At 42.1% G+C, this 16,422-nt stretch overlaps 1 protein-coding gene and 1 long non-coding RNA gene across 6 annotated transcripts in view; one reads left to right on the forward strand and one right to left on the reverse strand.

The window, feature by feature from the left end:
• The window catches only part of LOC309605635, an 82,621-nt gene that overhangs the window by 33,496 nt on the left and 32,703 nt on the right, over nucleotides 1-16,422 (reverse strand). The gene's annotated exons all lie outside the window — the stretch shown is intronic.
• Nucleotides 3,194-16,422, forward strand: part of SOX6 (SRY-box transcription factor 6) — a 618,861-nt gene continuing 605,632 nt past the window's right edge. For 2 of the 5 annotated variants that reach the window (XM_082341483.1, XM_082341481.1), the window contains exon 1: nucleotides 4,580-5,198. The gene's annotated coding sequence lies outside the window, so the exon portion shown is untranslated. Of the gene's footprint in view, nucleotides 3,734-3,757; nucleotides 3,902-4,579; nucleotides 5,199-5,434; nucleotides 5,525-16,422 lie in introns of those variants that run through there. The other 3 variants (XM_082341482.1, XM_082341472.1, XM_082341473.1) reach the window with 3 other exon arrangements.

Raw genomic sequence — 16,422 nt, forward strand, 5'->3', positions numbered from 1 at the left:
CTTCCCTCCCTGGTTCCCTGTGCTAGGCGCTCGGGGTTCTTGCGCCGCGCGGGGCTCCGAGCCCCAGGGAAAGTGAGCCCTAGCGTGCCGGGATCTGGCAACGGTGCCTGAGTGTCCTCCGCTCCTTTCGGGACTTCCTGGAGCCCAAAGGCCAGGGCAGACCAGGTGGAGAGCCCGGCGCTTCAACACGCTGCCGCGCTCTCTGCCTTGCCCTCTGCTCTGTACTGCGGCGCCTGAGGCTTGAAAGGAAACCCTTAGGGCTCACCCCCGCCCCCAAGGGCCACGTGTCAACCCAGGCATAGCCTGAAGTGCGGCACCGAGACCCCAAACTTTAGTTTCTTTCCTTTAGGGATTACTGTTGTGATTGGCTCGGGGTTCCGCCTTATCAATCTACTTTCGTGTCAGTTTATTAGACAAAATCTAAAGAGGATTTCTGCCGCTCCTTCTCCGGAGGTCCATCGCGGCCCAGTATGAGGGCCTTGGACGCTGGAGATCTTGATAATGTCGCTTTTTTTTTTTGCCTTCCGCCAGCGGCCTGCACCTGGTCGGCGGGGTCAGTCTTAACCCCCAGGTTTCCTGAGTGCTGGGTGATTTAAAGAGACGGATGTGCTGGTACTTGCAAAGCCAAACTTATTGCAGCAACTTTGAGGAACCCAAGTCGCACCCCAGTGTTTCCGTCCTGGATGTTTCACCTCCCTCGGTGGCTCTACCCTGAGGATTCAAGCTTTGGGACTTAAATTACCCCCTCTTCTCTCTGCCCTAACTCTGCAGGCATTTAGGACAGCTCATTCGATTTTGACCTCTTTAGGCTTTTGAGAGATTTTTAGCCCCCTGTGGTTGAGTTCCAGGGCCAGTGAGAGGCTCTGGAACAGAGCGCTGGGCCAGGCCATACTCACGCACAAAAACAAAATAAAACAAAAACAAAATCAAAACCCAGAAAAGATTTGACCCTTGTCTAGGGTAGAAACACGGGTCTGGGTTTGCCTCTTGGGCCTCTGAGGTCAAGGGGCACTCCTGGGAGTTCTGGGAGCCAGGTCTGAAGGAGCTGGCAGGAAAAGTGCCAGGCATTCTTTTCACTGGACTCTAGGTTCTGGCCTCTTGAGGCAGGTTTTCCAGTCCTGAAAGTCTCTGTGGGTGAAAGGGACACAAGATTTCTGGTTAGGGACTAGCTCTCCTCTCAGCCAGCAGTCATCAAGTCATTTTAACTTGCAGTCTTCAAGCTTCCAATCCTCAAGCATCATCTTTCCTATTGGGGTAGAAGCACAGGGCTATTCCTTCTGCCCCACTAATCCAAGATGCTCATCCTCACCCTTACTTCTATCCTTTTCCTTCTCTTGTCTGGAGTTCATATGAAACCAAACATGGAGTGTACTTTAAGAAGCCAATATATGACTAACAGACATCTCATCTTGTTCCATCTTCTGTGCTTGCGTACTCTCTCCATTTTCTTCAAAGTTAGTGGAACAAAGATGAGGCTTTCTCCCCCGTATCTTTTATCACTTAATCTGTGGGAGGTCTTCCTTGAATTGGCAACTTTAGATTGCCATTAATTTTCTGATTTTTCTAGCCATAATTCCTGACTCCTTTCTCCTGGTCCATATCTTCTTTCACAGATTCCCTGTTTATGAAATGCCTCAATGTGGCCATCTCATATCAGTTTCTACATAGCAAGGACCTCACCTCCACAGACCTCTGCAGGTTTATGCTGATAATGTCAGAATCTCTCTCCTAACTTTTAATCTTGATGTAATTTGGACTCTCCACTGACCTCAGTTTCTCAAATCTATTTCTTTGGGCCTGGTTTATGGCAGGCTAACCTCACCTCGTGCACATTGGCCGCTAGTTAGCTCTGTGTCTGCTGTTGTCAAAGCTAGTGTTCTCATCTGACTCTTTTACTCTGCATCTCTATCTACTACCTGACATCACGATTATTCTCTCCCCTCCCAGTCCCCCAGGATTTTTGCACTGAGATAAAATTCCAGGTCTCTGCTCCTTTAGGCCACTCTATACCCTTCAAATCTTTTATCTACCCTACACATGCATCAAAGAGAATTTTTAATTTGTGTAGGTTTTTTTGGGGGGGGGGGTTTAAACATAATTTTCTATATCTGACTTACATGTTTTTGCAAAATGCTATCCTGGGTGACTGAAACTCTTTTCATCTTCTACAACTTCCCAGCCACCCATCTTGAAATTGTTTCTCCAGATCTTTTCCTCTGCAAAGTTGAGGTAATACACATATATCACCTACCCAATTCTGTGTAACACAAACTTATCCATATAATAAATGTGGAACTATTTAATTTGTTGTTGTAAAGGTATAATCATTTTTTCTTTGGTAGTTTGTACATATCTTGTTATTCATAATAATTTTAACCCATAAACTCCATAATCTTCATGGCCTCCAGAATATTGCCACCTACATATGTTAAGATGTATATCATCTTAACAACTCCTATATCAGTTGCTTTTTCTTTTTTCTTTCAATTGCTCCTCCTCCATCTTTTAAAATAAGTTCCTCTTCCCCTATTTACTGAGATCCTATTAACCCATGTGTTTTCATTATCTCTGTTTCCTGCATCTCTTTCTTTACTCTCTTTTGATTACTTCTCTTTTTCATTTTTCTTCATCCTCATTATTCACCCTAATATTCACCCTTCTTTCCTTCTTCTTGGTCTGCTTCAGCCCCTCTTCTTCCCCTTCTCTGTATCTGCCTTGACTCACTTCTGTGGTCCAGTTCTGTATCTCAATACTTCTTAACATTCAGCCCATTCGTCCTCTGTCATATAACTTTTTCAACGCACAGACTACCATCCCTACATTTCCTCTCCCACTTTCTTTCCTCTTTTTCTCCAGTTCGCTCCTTTCTTTCTCCCCAGTTGTCTACGTTTTCCCCACTTCGGTTTGCCTTCGTCTAGACTCCTCCATCCAACAGCCCCAGCCCTAACAGCACTCCTTGGGTCCTTTATTCCTCAGCCTATTTCTCTCCACCTAATACTTGTCACCATTCCCCTCTAACCTCAACTCTCCCTTTTCTTTGTCGTCTTCCATTTCTCTCCTACTAGTCGCTTCACTCTCTCTTCTCAGGCGCTTTCTCCAATTCCAACCTCCGCTCTTGCCGGTCTCTGCCCTCTCTCCGGCTCTCTCTCCTTTGCCTCCCGCTCTCCCCTCCTTCTTCTTCCCCTGGCCCTCCCCCCTCCCTCCCAGCTTCCCTGCCTGGCTCGCTGCCTCCCTCGCCTCTTGTCTCATCTTGCCTGTGTTGTCTGGGAGGGGAGCCCTGCCTCCTCTCCCTCGCTCAGATCAATGCCCTGGCCACTCACTTTCTGATGTTGCACGACGGGAAATGCTTTGAATACTTACGACATGGCCGCTCACACTGATTGCCAAGATTGACAGCACTAACCATCGCCTTCACTTGTTTCAAGGGGGAAGCCCCTAGTCACCCCGCTCTGCGCGCACCTCCCGGCACCCCGGCGGCAAACTTCTGCCGGTCAGCGTTCCCCCCGCCCGGGGCGGGACACCCCCGCCGACTTGAGTTAACGGGCTGCGCCGGCCGCGGCGCTGGGGGGCTTTGCTCTCTTGCTCCCCGGGCTGTGCTAATTGACCCAGCAACGACTCCCCTTCCTTAATTTTTTTAATTTGTATCTTTCCCTTTTTTCTTTAATGCCATTTACTCCCGCGGCGCAGCGCACAAGGAACCCTCCCGTGCGGTACCATCCTGGAGCCCGCCCAGGTAACCGGGACGGAGCGAGCGATCTAGAGAGCGAGGGAGGCAGAGCGAGAGCGCGCGGCCCATTTGTGAGCTACCTGTTGGGGAGCAGGAGAGGGCAGGGGCAGGAACCCCGGGCCCGGCCGCCGGCCCCCAGCGCCTTCCGCTCCTGCCCTTCCGGGCAGCTTCAGGGTTAGTTTCACCGAGCCGGGACTGAGGGATTGGGGTAGTACAAGAATTGAGCGCGCGGAGCCCGGCGAGGGCGCGGGTTGCCGGGAGCCACGGCTGCCCAGCCGGGGCGGGTTTCCGTACTTGGCTGGGGAGGGGAGAGGGGGGAGGAGGAGCGGGAGGAGGGCGCTGAGTGGGGCCGACGCAGAAAGGGGGGGGAGAGTAGCGACTGAGAAAGGGGCCCGAGCGTCAGCCGCTCGCTGGTGGACGCGCGTATCCCCAGGATGCGTCCCCCTCTCGGAGAGTTGTGCCTTGTTCCGGAGGCGGTGACAGATCTGCGTGGCGGGTTTCTGGTTTTCTTGCCACCCCCCTGTCCCCAAAATCCACTCGGAGAAAACACATGTTGTAGCCGTAGATAACTGTGCGTGGGACACTAAGGCAAAAAGGGCAGGAGAGAAAGACAACGCAACCTTTGACAACAGAAAGCTGTTATCGCCATCCTAAGTATTCGTCCGGAAATCTGTCCGCCCTCTCAGCCCACCTTATTCCTCCTCCTCCGTCTCCCCGTATAGATATTCTAATCTATGTAACTGGGAATGATATGAAAAAGAAGTCAGGTGGCTTAGAGAATGAATTCTCAAGTCTCCGTGAAGTTTGAGGTAGGTATTTCATTGAAGTTTGAGCCAAGTGTGTGATGGAGGAAGCTCGTATGCCTGCGTGTGTAGTGTTCTCTCTCTCTCTGTCTCTCTCTCTCTCTGTGTGTGTGTAAGTATATGCGTGTGTGCTCTGTGAGGGCTCAGATGGGACCGCTGGGTGGAAAGGCCCTTTGTGCCCACAAGAGGGCAGCATCCTGAGGGCTTTGTGAGCGCTGTATCTCTCTTTATCGCTGCAGGCTTGGGTCTGGAGAAAGTTATACCGAAACTTTCAAACTGATATCACATCTTATTTCGTGATATTCAAAAAGAAAGACAAAAAGAAAGAAAGAAGGAAAAAACAGAGAAGTGACGAAAGAAGAGAGAGAAAAAAGAAAAGCAGGCAGCCAGCCTACCCGGGGAGAGTCCTAGTCACACCAAGACTAGGGGGAGGGCTGTTTTAATTGTGGGTTTGGCCGACTGACGACTGGAGTGCCCTCCTCGGCTGTCTTAGTTGTAGCCGGAGGTCATGTAAATCGACCTTAAAAGAATGCATAAGCCATAAATTAAAATAAACCCTCACCCAAGGGCTGATCCATAAGTAGACAATATCCAACCTGGACAAAACGAGCTTCCCTTACGAGCCGACCTAAACCGCATACCCCCAAAGAATAGAGACTAAATGCAAAGTAAGTTTCCCAGCGAATATTTTGTTTTCTTGAAAAGTGTTGGGTTGATTCGCCGTGTGACTGACTGCGATGCCGCAGTTTTCCGGAGTGCTTCAGTGTTAGCCAGGCTCGGGGTGCGGGAGGTCGGGAGGACCTGCTGGGTTTCTGGGCTTCCTAACGCTACCCCCACCCCACCCCACCCCACCCCACCCCACCCCCATTTTGGTTTGGAAACTTTGGCTATTTGTGGGGTTGACGCTGGCCGAGGGCGGGCAAGAGTCGAGGATCTCCGCCGCACTCTCCGCCCGGGTGAAGTTTACCGGGAGGAGCTCATAAAGAAAACCCGGGTAGCTAGAAAAGCCGTATGCTCCCTCCTCCCACCCTCACCCCAACACCGCTCCGCCGCAACTTTCCCGGGACCCTGCGCGAGTTGCCTCCAGTTCCCTGCGCTCTCTCCTTTCTTCCCCCACCCCTCATTTTTGGACGTGACTTTTTATGATCTTTTTAGGAATAAGCAAACCGAACTCCAAGACAATCCGAAACCCAAGCGCTAATCCGTGGCCCTCTTTCCCCGGACTCTCGGGCGGTGGTGCCGGGTCGGCGGGGGTGTGTGTGAGGGCCCGCCCAGCCCTTCCCGGAGCGGGCTCGGCCTCGGAGTCCTCGCGGCAGACGCACAGCCGCCCGCACGTTTCTTCCGCTCTCCGCGTCCCTGAGCCCCGCCGGCGGCCCCAGTCTCTCTCGGCGCCCTGCCGGGGCCCCGCCGCCCGTTGTCCTCCCCGCAGACCGGCAGAGATCCGCCGCTCTGGGGCTCGGCCCAGGCCCAGGGGCGGTGCTGCCACCCGCCCGGGGCCCAGCCCGAGCCTGAAGGCTCCCAGAGGGAGCTGCTTTCTTCTCCCTTAAAGGGCCGGTCAGAAAAGGGACGGGGCTTGTGCAAAGGTTGCCGGGGTTGCTCGGGCACCAAGAGAGGGGCTGCGGAGGACAGATTAGCTCCGTTTCCCGGGCTGTGTCCCGGGCGCTCCGCGGAGCTTTAAGATAAAAAGAGAATCGGTGTGTTTGGAACAGATAAAAGGTGGTTGTTGCTGGCGTCTTTTGAGTTTTTTGGGTTTTTAAAAAAAATTTTTTAAAGCTCTCTTAGGCTGACCAAGTTTGAAAACGTTTGATTGTATGAATGGCCAGATACCAGATATTGAATGCTGCCCCTATTTGGGGACTAAAAATAAGTCTTCGACTTTGCTGGCGGGGCTGGGATGTTAGAGAGATGGGCTGTCCCCGGCTCCTTCTGTGTGTGTGACCTCCTCTGAGGGCCAAGCTTGAAGTTTCGGTCTCGAGATGGCCCACAGCCGTTGCTGCGGCAAACTGGCCTGGGCTCCGGACCTCCCGTCGCACTGTCAATGGGGCGCTCGATGACGTCCATGTCCGGGGCGCTTGACCCCGGCGCGCACTCTTGCGGCTGGGCTTTTGGCCCTGGCCGGGCGGCCCAGCCAACAACCCAGTGGAGTCGGGATGTGAGAGTGCCCCCTCTCCCTGCCTCCCTAGGGTCTCCTCCCTTCTGCCCTGTTTAGTCACATGCCCAGGTTTCTCCCCGGGTCTCGAGGAGAACAGACACAGCCCCGCCCAGTCTATTTCTAGGAGGTGGGTTTGGTGAATAAAAAGGTCAAGTGGTCGGTCCGAGAGCTGAACCATGGCGAGGGGGGACAGGATGGACACCTGGCAAGGACCGCCCCGCCTGTCCTCCCCTCCACCTCGTCCGCCCGCTCACGACTAGCCTCCCCAGGCCACATTCTTGCGCTAAGTGCTTGAGTCTGTGGGAAAAGCAATCCCGAACCGGCCAAGAGCCGGCGAAGCTGATCCCACGATGGCATTTTGTTTTGAACAGTTGCTGGGGTTGACGTTTCCTCATAAGGTAAGGTGTCACTGGACAGTCGGCTGCCCAAATGCCACATGTATAATTAGCCTGCGCACTCAGCACCTCGTCCCGGAGGCCCATAGGCACGGGCTTGGCGGACCTGGTCCACTCAGCACCGTTCCAGGCTACAGGATTCCTGAGGGAGGGCCGAACCAGCCAGGACAGCCTTTGGGAGGCCCTGGCAAGAGGGAAGACTGTGACAATGTAGCCTTGTCTTTGATTTTTCTCTCTTTTTTTCCCCTTCTCTTCCTGTTTGTCCTTTATTTTTCGGTTGAGGGCGGACTACTGGTTAGATGGGCAAACCGGACACCAGAGGCAGGGTGCAGACTGAATGAGGAAAGGGGATGCAGAGTAAATCTGGCACTATACTACTCTCCACACCCCGCCCATGGGGGAGGGCTGCTAGTGCCCTTCTGTCTGCACTAACCCAGTAGAACTAGCCCAGACTTGGCATTGTATCCTGGCTGGGGTAGGGGTTTCAGCTTCTAGTTGGCCTGTTCACCTGTCTCTGTGCTCCCTCGCACACCCACCCCAGAGGTCTCAGCAAATTACTGTCTGTGCCCTGACTGCAGCTTGTTTTCCCCCTCCAGGCCTAGCCACTTGGGGCTGCTCGTGTTCACTGTGGGGTGAACCTGGAAATATCTGCTGTCTTTCCCTGTCTTACTCTTGTTCAGCCTGGGGTTTTTAGGAGCAGTGCCTTGTCCTCTCTGTCCGTACCCAGATTGGTGCTTGAGTTTCCTACCTAGCTTCCCAGACCCCAGCTTCAGGTCAGCTTTAGCCTGCACTCTCTGGCAGAGACCAGATTTCCGCAGTCATGAACATGACCTTCCCTCTGTCACCCTGTGCAGTCACCATGGAATTCAATACTCAGCATTAGGCACTTTCATCAGTCTCCCTTCTTCCCTTGTTTCTAGGCCACTCAGATATTCCTGATACCTACTAGAAGATTCTCTTTATTTTAAAACAAACAAGCAAACATCTTAAACTTTCCACAAATTTAGTGGGATAAGATTAGCTTGTCTATGGCAGCAAGAATGTACCTTTCTGATGCGAGGTGGGGACACGGTTTATTTAGTTGCATTTGCTTTTTATTGAATCAATGAAATATTTCCTCTTATTATAGTAGGGGGAAAGTTATGACTGAATTTTTTTTTTTACTGTACCAGACCATAAATATATTATCTATATATATTTGAGTGTATCTGCCTGAATACACATATGTGAGTGCATGGGCAGTAGGCCAAATGACATGTAAATTTTTTTCTCCTACATTTTTGAAATCCTCATAAATCAAGAGAGATTGTCCCTTTCTAAGACAAGAACAACAACCACCAACCAAAAAAAAAAAAAATACTTTAGACTCTGAAAGCAAGTAAGTGTGCACTACACATATTAGATCTAGTTTATGACTAAAGGCAGTAAGTAACCAGGATCCAGACAAGTGGCAGGTCATTGATTCCTTAGGCAAGCTAATATCTTCTGTTGCTTTTCTCATGTACCACCAACGCCTCCTTTTTCCTCTGCTCTCCCACCATATTCCTTTATTTATGGTGGCAAAACTAAATAGTCTTTGTTTATTGTTTATCATATTTATTGTTGCTCTTAATTTTTATTTTGGAAGTAATAAGAAGGAACTTTCTCTTGGTGTATATGTTTTTTTTAAAATGCAAAAAACATTTACGAGCTTATTATTATGGAGCATGATACAAACTCCTATAATAGTATATTGTGTAAGTACAATGCTCAACATTATACTATAAAGGAAGATAAATGTAAAAAAATTAATAAAGCAGTATCAATATCTATACCTTAAGTTGATTCTATAATGGAATCAGTAACTGAATATCTAGAAGAAATGCCATTCAGTAGGAATATTGTCTGCTGAACATTTTTTCATTAGTAGTAGAAAGCAACAGATATTTTTCTTAGTAAGGGAAAAGCACATATTTGAAATATGTTAACATATCTAGCAAATCTTTCTCTTATAAGGCTTTAAGATATATTACTTTAAATACATAAATGATAAATTTTGGTGGCGTTATTGAGATTTTATGTCTGTTTCTATTTGACTTCTTTTAGGAATTATTGGATTATTGGTCATTGATGAAATTTTACACATATCCATCTTATATTAAGGAAACTAGTGACATTTTAAATAATCCTCTTTCAATTAGTACACTAGGTACTGGAATAAATGAATTTTAACAAAGTTTAATATACACTGGCTTTAACCGTTACTTTTAATATTTTCTATACTTTTCAATATTGTTAGGTTATATATCTCTAAGTTTGAAAGAATTCTCTTGTTAGTGAGAGAATTCATATATACCTTTTCACTATTTACAAACAGCATTCTATAAAAGTATAGTAGAGTACAACTAAAATTTTGGTTGATCTAAGAACTATTTGTTTAAATATAGTTTAGGGGTGCATATATATCAATTGGTGTTTTTGAAGTCAAGTGAAACATTCCATCAAGCTAATGTGCCTGAGAGTACCATATCAGGCACAGACAGGTACTAGAAATGATAAAACACAGATAACATTCAGCAAGATGATTTGCAGATGGGATGTATTATCTGCTGTCATGAGGTTAGATGGGTCATATTACGGTTTTTTAAAAAAGTTAATCTAGGTTATTTCAGAATTATCAAGTTATGTGGGTACATGAGATTTAATGAGAACAGATTTTGTTATAAAAACTCGCTAAAAAAACAAATATTCATTGCTTTTTAGAGCAGAAAATGGACTCTCTCTGCATTTGGATTGCTTCTTGTTTAAGAAAGATAACTCTGCCCTATTATTTTTTTCCTAACAAGAAAAATAATATAGTGAACATTTTATGTCTTTATCCTAACTCCACATTTTCTACTGATTATGCTCTGACTATCAACATACTCAAGTAAAACAAAAACAAAAACAAACTGGCACTCTGGTATACTCTATGAAAAGCAGTTTTTATTAGTAGTAAGCACATTTTAAATGTATAGCATATCATTTTTGCTTGAGGTTCTTCACCTGTGATCTGAAAATAATTGCTTTGGTAAGAGTTATATCAGAAACTTTCATCATTCTCTTATTATATATTCATTATTCATTTATAGGAAGAGTGTTTTTATTTTCCTTGTTCTGTGGAAGAGGGTAAAAGCTTTTCAGCTAATTGTTTTGTTTAGACATTTAGTCAAACTGGAAATAATTTTAAATTTGTGTTATGGATTTTGATAGAGCTTTTCAGGTTTAAATATCCATTGTCATAATTTGGGTGAAAATATCAATTGAGAGTGTAGGTGGAGGTTGTAAAATGGATTATCATTTAAATCTACTATGGACTTTCTCACCTCTGAAAAAGGGTGCTGGTCTGTTCTTCCTCAAATCTGTGATAGTCTCAAAAAAAGGACCTTGAAACCCTAAAACCTCAGAGAAGCAGTTATCGATTCAGTGCTTAACTGCAAATCCTTTATATTGTTGCTCAAAATATCCAACTTTACACTAATATTAGCCATTCTTTTTATAGTGACACCATGCTTAGTAAAAAACTTCTAAGCACTGAGGTCAGGTGTTGAGATTGGATTCTAGTTTATTTTTTATGAATCAGATAAAGATTTCTGTGCATGAGACCATATGTGAAGATGAGAGAACAAGAACATTTCCATATCAAAGGCAATATATCTGAGGCTGCATGGTAATTAAAATGCAGTGGTTTGGACTCTGTGCACTAGCACTTAAGCAGAGCATTGCCGGGACCTTGTGCATCATGCAGGCGGTTGCCTCTTGCATACTTCTTGAAATACACTTATAATTTTGTACAAACATTTATGCCAGTCCACACTTTTCTGTGGATAATTTGTATTTCATCCAAACCATTCAAAGTAGAAGTTATTTTTTGAGCTACCCCCTCATTATGGCTTTTGTGCATCAACTATTTTTATTCTAGTTGTTTGTATTTCCTTTTGCCAGAATGATGGCTTGTTTATATTCAGAATCTCTTCTTGCTCCTCTAAGACCCCTTATATATCACTCGTATTTTACTATTCACTCAAAAAAACTTTCATCTTTGGTAAAGATGTGAATTATTTTGAGGTTAATTGTAGATGCTATAATCTATTGTAAACTAATAAACTACATAAAAAAATCAACTGCCCAGCTATTTCTATTTTATAATGCCAATATATTTAGTAATCCTCACTATTTTGCACAGTACATAATATTGGAAAAAAATTCCTTTTCAAAATGTTTAAAAATTCTGAAATGTTCTTCTTTACCTTTTAATGGCATGAAAATGCATAGTGGCATTCTCTTTCATACTACTTCAAGTGAAAAACAATTATTTGAAACTATAGACATCTTTATGTTTATCTAAAGGGTTATCTCTTTGCATTTATAGGGAGACATTTGAGTTTATTTATAAAGAACTGGATTAGCATCATAGCCTGTAGTTATTTGGGGATAGGATAGTGAAATAAAAAAACCTAACAATTGGTAGTCCAATGTTGTGTATATTTTAGAAAATTTGCATCTTTGGTAATTAACTTGAATTCGCTGTTCTGTAATTTTCTAGATTTTCTATTTCCGTATTTGCTCTCTTTCTACGCATGTGGTAAGGACTTCACTAGTATATTTTATTTACTAAGCTCCCCTAGTCTATAAAGCTTTTAAAAGATTTTTCTGGATTGAAGCACCATGTATTGAAGAAGCCTAATATGATATAATGAAATCCTTTAAGAGTTTTTGTGTTTAAACTATTTTGGATCAAAATTACTTAAGTATATTGATTTGATGCTTTTCAATGATGACATGTATAAATAAGCATAATAAATATAAGGTAGTTCAAAGTTCTTTATGTGATGTGCATGTTAGCATCTATGCAAACATTCTGTATTCTCTCATTTCAAGTTCTCCCATGAGCTCTTTCTTCTCTGAAAATTTCACAAGAAAAATCTTTAGATGATTATCCCTGCTATCTTCAATAATTTGTTGTTTCTAGTCATCTTAAAGAGACGAATTGAATTGTCTATCTTTAATGTATCCATTCAAATGCAAAAAGGGACTTTAATGCTATTTGTGATTTTGACTTCACTGAGCGCAATTTTTTTGCTTCTTTGAAAAGTAGTTCTTTAAAATTAGACAAAGAAAGTTAAAGATGCTTTATGTTCCACGACTACACAACCACGATATGTGGAAAAACGAAAATGCAACAGATTTTTAAAAATTAATTTTTATTGGAGTATAGTTGATTTATAATGTTGTGTTAGTTCCTGCTGAACAGCAAAGTGAATCAGTTATACATATACATATATCCACTCTTTTTTAGATTCTATTCCCATATAGTTACTACAGAGTATTGAGTAGAGTTCCCTGTGCTCTACAGTAGATTCTTATTAGATATCTATTTTATATATAGTAGTGCACAAATTGGGAGATTGGGATTGACATATACACAGATATATATTTTTTTCAATGACAAGCATAGATTTTAAATGGGACTCATTCCGAGGCATGGTTGCAAATATTTCCTTTTATGTTTTACAAACAGATCATTGGGTAACGTGATTGAGCACTTACTAAGTTCTAGGTATCCTGAAGGGCATTTTTGAAGTCACAAGTTTTTTACTTTTTAGGGACTTTCTCTTCTATTGAAGATTTTTAATATTTGATAGGTGGGAAATTTAGGCACGGTTGTCATGGTGCTAAGCAGGTCATTGGTAGAAGTGGAGAAAAATGCTCCTAACTAGGAGAGAATAGTTCATTGTTCTCTCTTGGGAAAGAGTATCAAAGGGCAGGAATGTTAGTATTTTCTCAGAAATAATCTCCAGCTATCTCCATGGGCATTGAACCTTCTATGTAGGAGAACTCATCCACCCCATCTGCCCCCAATATATGCATGGTGTAATCTCTAACCTTCCATTTCTTCAACTCTAAAATGAGAGTAATAATATCTACATCATAAGGTTATTGTGAGGATTAAATGAGATAAATAAACGTAAAACACTAACCTCAATAGTTAATATATGTTATCTATTACTGTTGAAGGGGTATTGTACTTAGAATTACACAGAGCTGGCTTCCCATTTACTACGTACTTGTTGTGTAATCTTTGGCAAGTTATATAATCGATTTCTTTTCCTCTTATATGAAATGTTCACAGCAATATATGCTCCTTTCTTTCTTTCCTAGAAAGAAGAATTAATTAGTAGTCTCTCAGACTTGGGGTAGAGTAGTGACTAAATGCAGAGTTTGGATGTCCAGCTCTCAAATTTGACAATATTCCAGTTCTAAGCGCTAGAAGAGATTTTGAAAGATCATTTCATCTGACATCCTCCCTCCTCCAGGGGTGTATTTCTCCATTCGAATTAGTTAAGAAGCTCTCTTTTTTGGGAAAGCCAGCAAAGAAGGAGATTTTATAATCTTCTTTGGTTACGTGTTTCAGTGATTAACACTGGGAAGTTCTGAATGTCAAATGTATACATCTTAACCTGCTTTTTTTTTGCTTTGATTTTAAGAAAAAAATGGAAGCATATTCTTCATTTGAATGACACACCTACATGTGAAAAAACCAAAATTAAACTTGCAATTTTTATTTCTTGAATCTTTTCTTTGAAGTCTTATTTCCTAAATTAGTTGAGCGACCTTAGAAAAGTTATGCAACCTCTTTAAGTCTCAATTTCCTAATTTTTAAGATGGGGATTGTGATAGAATTTATCGGATAGGGTTGTTGGGAAGATTAAGTTTGAAGATAATTTATATAGAAGTGCCTAGAACAGTTCTAGGCAACTGTGTTAGGATTAATTCACAATAGTTATAAGTAATCAGTAGTAGAACTGTAGCATGAAAAGGGCCCTTAATTCTCATGTGTTTTATAGAACTCAGTTTTCAAAGTGCTTTCATATTCATTGCCTCATTCAATAAAAGGTATACAGGGTAGATAACCTTACCAGTCATACTGTCTAACTTCCTACTTGATAGGAATAACTGTTTCAATTGGGCTTTGCTTCAGGATATTATTCACTATAAACAAAGCTTGCGTGTCATAAATTAGGGCTGGCATTTTTGGCCTTTTTTTTCCCCCCAATCTCTTTTATATAATGTCAGTGCTCATTTATTTTATCGTCATACTTATTTCCAGAGCCAAATCAACGCTGCTTTTCCGTATACTGAATGCAGATGAATAATACATTGTTGATCAGGAACATTAAATGTCAGTTTATATATGTCTTTAATTTAAAAATTAGGAAATGATTTAATTATAACATAATAAGTATGGCTAGTTTGAAAGACAACACTTTTTCAAAATATGGGTTTTATGAGGGAGGATTAATAAAAGGACCCTTGGCGGTGAAAAGGTGAGAACCACTTGCTTACATAATTTCAAAGATGAAAATGCATGATTGATCCTAGTGAGGAGGTATGAATATAGGTAATTCTATGCAGTGTGCTAGTTGCTATAATGGAGATATGTATAAGAGCAGAATTACCTATGTTAAGGAAAGCTTCTAGTAGGAAATGGCCTTTGGGCTGTGTCATAAAGGTTAATTAGGTTATTTGAAGTAACATCCTGAAGAGCATTGGACACGAGGGAAACATTTGATGGTATTATTGACTATTTTGTAAGTCTGATAGCAAAATGTCTCATATTTGTGTCTTTGTGATCCTAGAAAGGCCATGCCTATCATGAATGTGAAGTGGCCATAGGCCAGCAGTTTAACCTCTGCACTTCTCTTTCTTAGCTCAATTTTGTGGTCAGGGACATTGTGAGTATATTTTAAGGTACAGAGAAGTTTTCCAAATTATTGCTTTCCTTCAAATATGTAAATAAGTATGAAAATTAAAATAAATGGCTTGTTAATATATGAACTGATGATCTGGACCATGAATTAATGAAATCTTGTATCTTGCACTGTAAAAAACTTTTTTTTTTTCAATTGGCAAGCATGGTCTTAGAGAAAGGGAGATATCTGGACATTTTTAGATCTGGGTGTTATTTCTGAGTTTTCCAACTATAAAGTTGGCATATTCCATAACTTCTTTTTCATTGAGGGATAATGTGAAAAGAAATTAATCCTCAGAGTGATTCAAATTTTGGGGAAGAAATACAAATTATTATTATATAATGATGATGATGAACATTAGCAGTAGTAGAAGTAGTAGTAGCAGCAGCAACCCCTCTCTACTCTTGATAATTTCAAATAAGGATGCTAAACGCACCCTTGATAGTCTTGTAATCTGGGATCTCATGTTTTCTAATAACTTTCTGAAGGCCTTTTCTCTGAGCTACAGGCCTTCTTTTCTATTTTTGGTTTGGAAGTTTTCTGGTGTTTAATAACTTGTTTCTCCAAATTAAATACACCTATAGAGATTTTGCAGCTTATATGACTTTGTGACATAATCACTTTCTGAAAAGGGCTTTGTGGTCACATAGGCAGGAGAAGTTATGGCCCTCTTCTCCAATGACCTTAACCTACTGTTTTCCTTACCACTGCTTTGGTATGCTGTAGACTCGAAGTGTTGATAATGCCATGAAAAATATGATGAAATTTCTCCATTAAAAAAGAAAGGCTCTGAAGCTGAGTAAAAAAGAGGAAAAAAGATGTGAAAATTCTATAAAACAGTTTAAAAACATCCCCTTAGTCATATTAAATTAGTTATGATGCTTTAAAGAACATTTTCCTTTACAACTTTCAGTTGAGTTCTTTAACAAGAAACAAAAGCCCAAGCAAAAAGAAAATAAAAACTGAAATAATATAGCAACTGAACAAAGTTTAACAAACTTGGAACACAGCATATTAGTTAACTGAGTCTCAGGAACATTTTTTACTCTTGAGTTTGAAGATCCAAATACACACTGGAGGAAAATTGGCCTATTTTAAAATTTCTTTTTTTTTACACTTGTTTCCATTTAGTCAACTTCTGAATTTTGAGTTTACAAGCAAAATATAAGATGACGCTAGCAGTGGCCTTGAATTTGGTTGTCTTTTTTTAAAAATTGAAGTGTAGATGATTTACAATGCTGTGCCAATCTCTGCTGTACAGCAAAGTGACTCAGTTATACACATATAGACATTCTTTTTTATATATTCTTTTGCATTATGGTTTATCCCAGGAGATTGGATATAGTGTATTTTAAAATTTCTTAACTGTAGTCTTTTCCCACTGTAAAGATGCATATTGAAAATAGATATATTGAGGTTTAAAAAAGAATTTTAATCTTGAAACCAACTAAAATTGCATGTTATATTTAATTTTTATTTTTTTAATATAATACTCTAAGGCATTATTAAAAGAAATTTTCAGCTTCTCTGAGGTTAGACCCTTTAAACTTTTACAGACAACAGTTCCAGAGAA

The sequence above is a fragment of the Balaenoptera borealis genome, assembly GCF_965194805.1.
Source record: "Balaenoptera borealis genome assembly, chromosome: 11".
Lineage (NCBI taxonomy): Eukaryota > Metazoa > Chordata > Mammalia > Artiodactyla > Balaenopteridae > Balaenoptera > Balaenoptera borealis.